The 10,117-nt window shown below is 31.2% G+C and overlaps 1 long non-coding RNA gene across 2 annotated transcripts; it reads left to right on the top strand.

Annotated features, from left to right (window-relative positions):
- Nucleotides 1-437: 437 nt before the first annotated feature.
- On the top strand, nucleotides 438-4,735 carry LOC148211979 (uncharacterized). Of its 2 annotated transcripts, none has more exons than XR_015790189.1 (5): nucleotides 438-698; nucleotides 1,773-1,879; nucleotides 3,234-3,283; nucleotides 3,592-3,694; nucleotides 4,555-4,735. It is a non-coding gene; the product is annotated as an uncharacterized LOC148211979 (long non-coding RNA). The 2 variants fall into 2 exon arrangements; XR_015790190.1 differs by having other exon boundaries at nucleotides 1,773-1,884.
- Nucleotides 4,736-10,117: the final 5,382 nt, after the last annotated feature.

The following is a 10,117-nucleotide window of genomic DNA, read 5'->3' as shown; positions in this document are numbered from 1 at the left end:
TTGGGTAAGTTAGGATTTAAGTTAGAATTTAAGTTTAATTTTGTTGGACCAAGATAAATTAATTTAGCGAATTTTAGCTAGAGGACTTTAATCAAGTCTTAATTCAAAGTTTTGGAAATTTAATTTTTCCTTTTAAATTTTATTCTTCTATTTTTAAAATTAAGTTATTCTCATAAATCCTTTCCCAAACACTTTATTTTAATTGAATTTTTAATTTTAGGAAGAGATTAGGAAAGCTATATTCTTAATTTTTTAGAACATTTTTTATCCATGGATTTTTCCCAAACACTTTTTATCCATGGATTGGTTTCTTTTGTTAAATAAAAGAAAAGAAAAGAAAAACAAAAAAAAAAGGAAAACAAAATTAAATTGAAACCCTAAAACCAATTTCTTCTTCCCCTCTGGTAGCAGCCGCCTACCCCCCCCCCCCCCCTTCTTCCTCCTCCTTCCAATAGGTCTCGCCGGCGACACCAGCAACGACCCAATCCAGCAGCGACAACAACACGTGTTTTGGACGGGTTCTCGACGTCCTCCAGCCTCTGACTCCCCGATCCGGTGCTCCTCTGATGCTCTCTCAAATCCAACGCTCTTCCATGAACCCAGCGGCCGGTGACCCGATTGGTTGGTCTTCAGCGGCGATGCAGCTCTCTGACAACCTAGATCCGGCGACGCGCAACTTCTTCGGTCATACCCGATTGGTTGGTATTTTCATTTGGGCAAGCTTATCTTCTATTTGCTTATGTTCCTCGTAGTAATCTTCAGGTTAGTCTGCACATTTTCACTCTCTCATTATGCTTTTCCTCTAAACTATTTAGAAGGTAGAATCCTCCTTATTGAAGTTTTTCTTGATGTTTATGTATAAAATTATAGTGGTTGCAAGAATGAATTCTGTTTTTTACTCTGCGCCCAAGGATTTAGACATTCGTTCCACTGTTCTCGAATTCTAGAGTATTTAATTAAACCATCTAGCTTGAAATTGAATCCATCCTCTGTTTTGAAATGCAAAATGATTTCATGAAAAACAGTCAAATTCTTTATTCATTGCAAAGTTATAAAAAATAATGCTGTTACACTAATTTTGAGATTGTTACGATGGTTTTGGAAGCTTTATACCCAAGTCTGTTGTTGTCTTGAAGCCAATATTTTGTTAATAATACATTCCTACAGGAAAAATACCAACCAATAGAAGATAAGCTTCTCCAACAACCCAATATGCTCCAACATTAATCAATTATCATTGAAACTAATTTGATGTTAAACAATTTATCTCAAAGCTTTAAAGTAGTTGTCTATATGCTTGTGCTTTTTCGTTGTTGCATTCTTTCGACGAGGTTTTTCTTCAGGCCTAAACCAACTTATGTATAGTAGGTTTAGCATCATGGTGATTGATCACTACAACAGAGAGATGGATTGCTAAAACTATATTCTTTTGGGTAAGAAGCGGAGGTTACTAAAACTATAGGAGTCACAATTAAATGATGGAAATATTTTGTCATATGTATGACCTCCCATATTAGATACTTTTACTTTATCTGTCGTCCGTTGTATGTATGACCTCCCATTTTAGATTAGAGTCATTGTATGTATGACAATTAAACGATCAAAAACTATAGGTGTCATATGCATGACCTCTCATTTTAGATACTTCTACTTTATCTAACGTTCATTCGTGATTCTTAATCAGCAATTTAGAGAGTAGCTTTTCTTTGAAGTAGTCCATTCAGTAGAAGTGAATAATGATAATGTAATTCTAGTTTTTCACTTTGTTTCAGTGACTCTCGACACTTACCCATGCCCAAATGAATCCCGATCCGTGATACTCATACCTTGTTGTCATAAGATCTACAAGCCCCAACACTTTCGCCATCGTTTTAGCAAGGTTCAGTGAGTAACGACCCTTTGAACACCATTTTAGATTCAACTTTAGTAGCCAAAACTGAGTTGTAACATGCTGATTTTACCTTGTTGCCTAGGTTTTAGGAGCGTTTAGGCGAGTTATAAGTAGCTCTTACTTAGAGGGATATTTTTTGTGTGCTTAGTATGAATATCATGTTTTAATCTGTGTGTTTTATCTCTTAATGATCGTTGGATATTGTTGCTAGATGTTTCTCTATGAATGTTGGATGTTCTGGTTGACTATGATTTATTCTAGTTGTTTATAATTGTTTGACTATGCTTTGTTATGACTACAATCACTGTAAAACATTATATTTTTCTCATCAAGTATATATGCATTACATTTTGAATGAAAATAAATAGTTCTTGTTTTGTCTAAATTTTTTTCTTTTTGACAAGACAAATTAACAAAATGATGATATTCAGGCAATTCAATTAAAGATGATCAATGAAGCACAATGACAATTGATATATAAACAAATGACTACTTATAACTAACTTCTTTAATGGTAAGGACTTTTCTGTTATGCTTGCTAATTGTTGGAACTATTTGCTTGTTTATGGTTGTGATATTTTATGATTTGATCTCCAAATAGCTAACGATTTCAACTATTTTTCTTGTGTATAAGTGTAAAATGTTGGGCTTTAGCTAGATTTTTCTCGAGACCTTGTTTGTTAAAAATCTGGAATTATAACTTATATTTATGTGTAATATTTTTCATTAAACTTAATTATAATTGAGTTTTTGTAGTTGTGGAGTATGCATTATATTGAGTTCCAGTTCTTCCATCTTTGAGTCTTTTCCTTTAACATTGGTTCTTTATCTTTTGTATAATGCTCAGCTATTAGCTCTTTTCCTTCGAGTCTTTTCCAAATCTGGATCCTTTGCTTTTTAAGTTGTGTTTCTTAGTTTCTATCCTTTAGTTAGTAATATGCAAATGCCAGACTAATGATGTTTAAATATCTTAAAGCATGTGACTATTGATTCAAAATTCCATAATAATATGGCCTTTTGTTGGTAGTTTTTCTTCTCCAATATGACTGTATTGTTTCTCGTTGAGCTCGTTATTTATTTGTTTTGTCTTTTTCTTATTCTAACTATCATCTTGCATCAGTCTTTGAAGTTAAAACGTTTAACTTAATGACTCATAGTTTTATATAAACCTTATTCCAATTATGTTCTTTCTATCTGCTTGGACTTGTGTATTGGACATTAGGTTATATTTAGAAATATTGTTCGGAATGATATTTCTATTGGATATAGGGATCTATATTAAGATCCATGATAAGTTGGAGATAATATTAATCTTCATGCAAGATTACTCTCAATTGTGCAGGTGTAGGTGCATTCTTCTTCTCCCAACTTGTGCATCACTCTCAATTGAAGGTGATGTACATATACATCTCAAACTCTAGTATTTCACCTCAATAATTCATATTTGCATTCTTTTTTTACTTTTCGCGCTCAAGTTCGTCTATTCACTCAATTTCTTAACTAACAAGTTCATGTAATCACTCTTATCTCAACTTATCAGGTTCATTTATTGTGTATTGATTTTATATTATGGTCGCTTACAAGTGATTTATTTTTTATAAGTGTATTTTTTGTCTATTTAATATCATTTCGACCCTTTGCACCCTTTAATAAATGGAACTTGTTTTTCCTAAGTTACTTATCATTGCTTTATATGATAGGAGCAAGCTTCGCACTGGAACGAGAAGTTGTTAGGGTTTTTTATTTTGTCGGATCGCGTCCAGATGAGCTTACATATGTTGTCAAAGTTTCATTATAACAAAGGTAAGCTATTAACTTGTTTTTCGTCATCATTCATACCATAGGCGCATTTGAATCTTAAATCTTTCTGAATCAGCCCTGTTATATGTTGTAACTATAGCTAATTTAGCACATTTATCAGATTATTAAGTAAGTTCACAAGGAAAACTGAATACTGATTATAGATAGTGTCGTTAGACGAGGAATGTACACGTTTTCAATCATTATGATATACTAGCTAGTTTGTGTTATTTTGTTATTTTAACCGCTTTTGTTCTGTTTGAAATTTTTTTTGGTCATTTTGTTGGTTATCGTATCATATTATTGTGTAAGTACATAAGAGTTTCGTGAATACTGATTATTCACACTTTCATTACAAGATGATTGTACGTTTACAAACCTTATTTTGTGTCATGTAATTTAAGAATGTAGAAGAAGTGTAGGCATGTCGTTTATTTAATCGCACTTGTTCTATTGGGATCTTTCTTTGATCGTTATGTTGGTTGTTTTATTAGATTATTGAGTAAGTTCATAAGGAATAATATGAATGTTGATTATTTGTAGTGTTGTAGAAGATTATTGTACGTTTTCAATCATTGTGATGCTTGTTTAATTATGATATTTTATGCTATATTTAGAATAAGTATATGTAGGTTGGTTTTTAAAAACAAAATTGTTTAATCAATTCTGTGACGTTGGAATAGTATTTGCAAAGAATATTATTGTGATAGGCTCCTAGTGTGTTTATTTAAGAATGTTATTTGCAAATATCATGATCATTTGCAATTTTTAATAGATAGACACATTTTTTTAGAAAGTGGCTTTCTTACCTTATCTATATTTTGTTATTCATTTATCTAACTTGGGTACTGTTTTATCATTAGGTCTTTCACGACCCCAAAGACATCGACAATTAGGAATGCAACTAATTGATGGATGAGCTTCGTTGTCGGGGTTGGTGTGTAGGGAACATGTTTAATTATGTAATTATGTAATTATGTAATTTGTGTTTGAGAATACTAGTATATTCTAAATTAATATATTAGCTTCCTTGTTCATGTTTAATATAGTTCAACTTTGTTCTCTAAATTAATATATTTGCGTGTTTGATTGACAATTTGACTATATGATATTTCTATTACGCGACATCTACAATCAAAATTAAATACATTTTCTGTGACTCTTTTTTTATCGTCACAAAATGAAATCATTAGTGACGTTTTTAAATCGTCACAAAAATATTTTTTAGGACGATTATTGACTGTCACGAAATATTCTTTTCGTGACGTTTAAAAAACGTCACGAAAGGATGTCACGTGACCTTTCCTCCCTGTTCAAGGTCTTTCCGTGACCTTGTATCACCGTCACGAAATCATTTTTCATGACGTTTTATGAACGTCATGGAAGTCCATGTCTTTCATGACGGTAATTAATCGTCACGTGTGCTAATTTTTGTGACGTTTTTTAAACGTCTCGTATACCTTTCGTGATGGGCGTATACGTGACGGCGTTAAAAACGTCACGAAAGATTTTTGTGACGTTAAAAAAACGTCACGATAAACCGAATTTCTACTAGTGAAACCACCACTCAACCCAAAAGCTTAAACTCATGGGTTGGGTAAATTTAATTCATTTATATGGATCATAATAGATAAGGATACGCCGGCAAATCCAGCCATTCCGACCGTTGAAAAGTCTTTTGCTTCTAGGGACACATCAGTGGTTCGTATTTCGCAAAAGGGTGTTCTCGAGATTAAGAGTAAAATGACAGTGGACATTTGCAGTGCTGCTAAAAGAAATAGTAAAAAGAGGGAAGTTTCAGAATGTTTAGCACCGATTGACCTTCGTGTTGAAGGTTTTCGGGGTTCTGTGAAGGGTTCGGGGCGATGCAGCAAGGTGTTAATGAAAGGCGGTTGACATATTCGAGTGGAAGCGTGATGGGAAATTGTAATAGTCCTTGGACTTGGAAGAAAAGAGCTAGATTGGGCCAAGAGGGTGGGTTTGGGAGCTACGATTGAGGGGAAGTTTCTGGGTCCAAACGTAAACTGGCTGGGGTATTTGAAGATTATACAGTAGTGAATAAATTGCATGAATTGGAGTTTGAGGGGGAGGTTATGGTTAATAATGACTATATGATATCGGTAGAGGGTGTGGAGCAGCCTTGCTGGAAGCAACGAAAACCTTATGTTGGAATGTCCAAGGATTGGGGACTCCCTCGGCATTCCGAACAAAATGTGACTTCTTACGTCACAAAATCTTCAAATTTTGTTTCTCTGTGAAACAAAGTATATTTCGATGGTGACGAATAGGCTTAAAGTGGCTTTGAATCTACTTCGTTGTTTTAATGTTGACAGTGTGGGTTGAGGACTCCCTAGTGTTTTAATGTTAAACTGTATACTCATAGTTTAGGGAGACTGGATTCTTGCAATCTAATGGAGATGAAGTCTGAAGGAGACCGGTTTACATAGAGTAATAGACGGTAGAGGGAAGCCCGGGTCAGAGGGAGGTTAGATCAGTTCCTGTGCAATAATGCTTTCTTTTCCATTGTACAGGATTATCAAAGTAAACATCTATAGTGGGCAAAATCTGATCATAGGGTCAAGAATGTGAGTTGTTTTTTGGTTCGGCTGGGTCTAAAATGAGACCAACAAAACCTTTTTAGTTTGAAGAATACTGGATAGATCACCAAAAGTGTGAGGAGCTGACTACAAATGGTGAAGAGTGGAAACGTGGAATATTGGTTCGAGGTCTTTGGTGGAACATTTGAAAGGACCAGAGCTAAGTTGCCCTTAGAAAGTGGGGGAAGGAGTTAAACCGAGATCTCGTTAACCAAATCAGCAAACTAAAGAAAGCGCAGAATGAGAAATATAATAAATCTTTCCCACTAAATTTTTCAAACATAAATGGCATTGAAGCTCAGTTGGATGAATTGTTGGAAGATGAAGAAATTTATTGGAAGCATAGATCGAGAGAAAACTGGCTTAAGTGGGGGATAAGAATACCAAATGGTTTCATAAGAAAGCCTCCCTGTGAAAGAGGAAGAATAAGATATCGGGAATTACTACTGCAATAGGAAGTTGGTCTAAGGAAGAGAAAGAAGTCGCGCAAACGTTTATTGCTTATTTTGAGGACATTTTTTGCTCTTCTAATCGTAGTGAGAAAGATATAGACGAAAAAACCGAGTTCTATCTCCCCAAAGGTTACTCCAGAGATGAATCGTCTTCTGCTTGAGCCTTATAGTTCTCAGGAGGTAGAAAGAGCAATTAAAGAGATGTTTACTATAAAAGCTCCTGGACCGGATGATTTTCCTGTCGTGTCTATCAGAAATTCTGGCATACGGTGGGTCCAAAAACAATAGCTAGTTGCTTGGAGATTCTTAATGAAGGAAAGAGTGTGAAGGGATGGAATGAAACTAATATAGTGCTCATCCCCAAGGTGAGTAAAATTAATATCCATAGGGTTCCATCTCACAACCAATTGGCAATGAGAGGAGTAAAAAATGTTTATTAGTTAGGCATGTTAAGTATGAATAAACCATCACTCAACCAAAAAATTTAAACTGATGAGTTGGGTAAATTTAATTTATTTATATGGATTCTTAAGAGGTAATCCTAAATTTGTTACCGATTCCAAGAGCTTTTGTTGAGAAAAGTTATGTTTGTGATGAAATTTTCAAAGTGAATATTAAGAATATTAATAAAGCATCTACTAGTTTGATTTATTTCCTCTCTTCTATAATTTTTTTTGGGATTTCGTTCATGTCATATAAATAGCAAATATATGGAAACTATAAGTACTCTTTGAATTAATTACTAGTTAAAAAATGATTTAAAAAAATGTAAGACATACAGTAAAACAAAATTACAAAAAGAAATAATAAATTATTAAATTTAATTCATACATAGTTGTATGAATTTGAATAGATTACCTAACTAGAGGAGGAAATATATGTTTACTAAATTACCAAGTGATATGTAAATCTATTTTAAAAAAATTTAATATTTTTTCTTATTCAAAATACTTGTGCATACTTTGGATTGATGAATAAGTTAATTTTTATAAGAAAATTAGTATGTTTATTAAATTACAATATTATATTAGGTAAATTTAGATGGTTAAATTATTAGTTCAATATCCAACTTCACAATTAGCGACACGCTCTTTGAAAGTTCAATTTGATTATCGTATATGGATGTCAAGGTTTAACCTAATTTTCTAACTAAATTATTTTAGTAACCTGGGTGATGTAAAACGTTGTGTGAATCAGACTGTCAAAATTAAAGACTGTATTGAGGAGTCGTTTTAGGGAGGATTTCTAGAAATGGATTGGAGGCCGAGATTAAGATATATATATATATATAATTTTATTTAAGCATTACTTATAAAATAAACTAAACTAAAAATATATATTACATGTCCGGACTGGTAATAAATCTAATTTATATCTCTATCTATAATATATATAAAAGTGGGACGGCAGAAGAAACATTTTTTTAGATAAAATTATCCTTCAGTCTTTAATAAATATTATGTATATCCTTCAGTTTACACCCCCGACGGACACGGATGATTTCATTAATTCTTTTACCTTTTTTAACACTTTCTCTAGACATTAAACATTGGGAAAGTTTTGTTTTCATTAATTTTTTTTACTTTGTTTAACACTTATATACGTGCAACAGATACAGTAATGACACAAATTATATATATACACACACAACTTTTTAGCTTCTTCCATAACCCATAATCCTACTCGCCTTAAAATATCAATTTAATAAAATAAACGTTTAGACATTTATCATAAACCTTTCACTTATTAGAAAGTTTTCATTTTCTCATATTTTTATTACCCATATGGATTGTCTTGGGTTTGAGACATACCTCATATTCATCCTTTGTTTTTCAACTTTTTAATAATTATATATGAATATGTTTGGAAAAATATGTTCGGTTGAAAAAGTTGGAGCAATTTGAAAAGGAATTGATAGTAAAAATCATGGTAATTCGAAGAGGAACAGTTGAGATTTATACAAACTATCGAAGTCCACCCTCAGTGCCTAAGTTGATTTTGATTCATGAAGGAGTATTTTTTCCAATGAAGATTTATTTATTTATTCATAAAATTATTTTGGTATTATTCATTTAGTTTTAATGTATTTTATATTATTTTTGGTTGTTTTGTAATACATATTTTTTTTCTAGGGAACTCAAATTCAGATGGTGATGTATAATGGAACTATTGCAAGTTAGGAGCACACTTTGAAGAAAAATGATTCGTATTTCATTGAAAATGTGAAACCAATCAATGATAGATTCGTTAATTTCACAAAAATATTGAGTTATCTTTATGAATAAATACTGATGTTTGATATTCCAATATAATTTCAATAAAGAAATTTATCCAAAATTTCATTGATTTCCATAAGATAGTGAATTTGTTGTGTGAAAAGAAAGACATAGTTGTGTGTGTGTGTTTTTTTTTTACATTTAAAATAGTATGATAGTTTACAATTTTATTAATTCAATATATTCTTTTTGTATAGATATGATTGGAATTAAGACCAGTTATAAACACCAAGAGTAAAAAAAAAAAACATGAAAAAAAGAGAATTTTGATCAACTCAAGGGGTTAATTTTTATTTGTAAATTATTTTTTTTTTAGAAATTGTAGAGTGTTAAATTTTAATATTTGGAAAAAATGTTTGCGGAGAGAAATAGAGGTTGGCTTAACTAAATCATTTATAGGATTAAAGATAATTTTTTTTAATACATATATATAGTGATAGATAGATTGATTTATGAGGTTACTTTGATTATAGAAGTATCTAGATCTAGAATGATAATTTTAATATTTGAAAAAAGTGGTTTACAGTTTAGGTTGTTTTCCATACTACTATTGTTATTGGAGATTATTTTTGTCTCTGTCTCTTATTAAAAATTTTAAAATATAATTTTTTTAATAAAAAATCAAAACAACCACGTGTTTAAACTTTATTCTAAAAACTCTTTCTACTTTCCACAGTCAAAATATAAACTTCTAAAATTTATGACTTTCTATTTTCTCATACTTTTAATTTAATAGTCAATACCATTTATCTTAATATTTTTATCTAAATTATAATTTAAAAACCACAATCTTCTAGAAAATATTTTTTTGATAATTTTGTTTTTCTATGAAATTTTAAATTTAGAAAGTACATGCCACTAAAAATAATTTACCTATAACTATTAGATGATATATTAATTTAATTTAAATCATAAAATGTAATATGAAAAGTTTGTCATTTATGTGTGTATATATATACACCCTATTAATTATAAAAAGATTAGAGATAGTTCCATATAAAAAATAAATATTTTTTTAATTTCCTAAAAGGAATATATTTGTTTGGATTGAAAAAATTTATATAATAACTTCACGTGCTAAAATACTAGTAAATATAAAAG

Source organism: Momordica charantia (assembly GCF_013281855.1).
Source record: "Momordica charantia cultivar OHB3-1 chromosome 4 unlocalized genomic scaffold, Mcharantia_2.0 BLBB01000004.1, whole genome shotgun sequence".
In the NCBI taxonomy this organism is placed as follows: domain Eukaryota; kingdom Viridiplantae; phylum Streptophyta; class Magnoliopsida; order Cucurbitales; family Cucurbitaceae; genus Momordica; species Momordica charantia.
The sequence above is the reverse complement of the archived record's forward strand: the minus strand, read 5'-3'. Positions and strand labels throughout refer to the sequence as shown.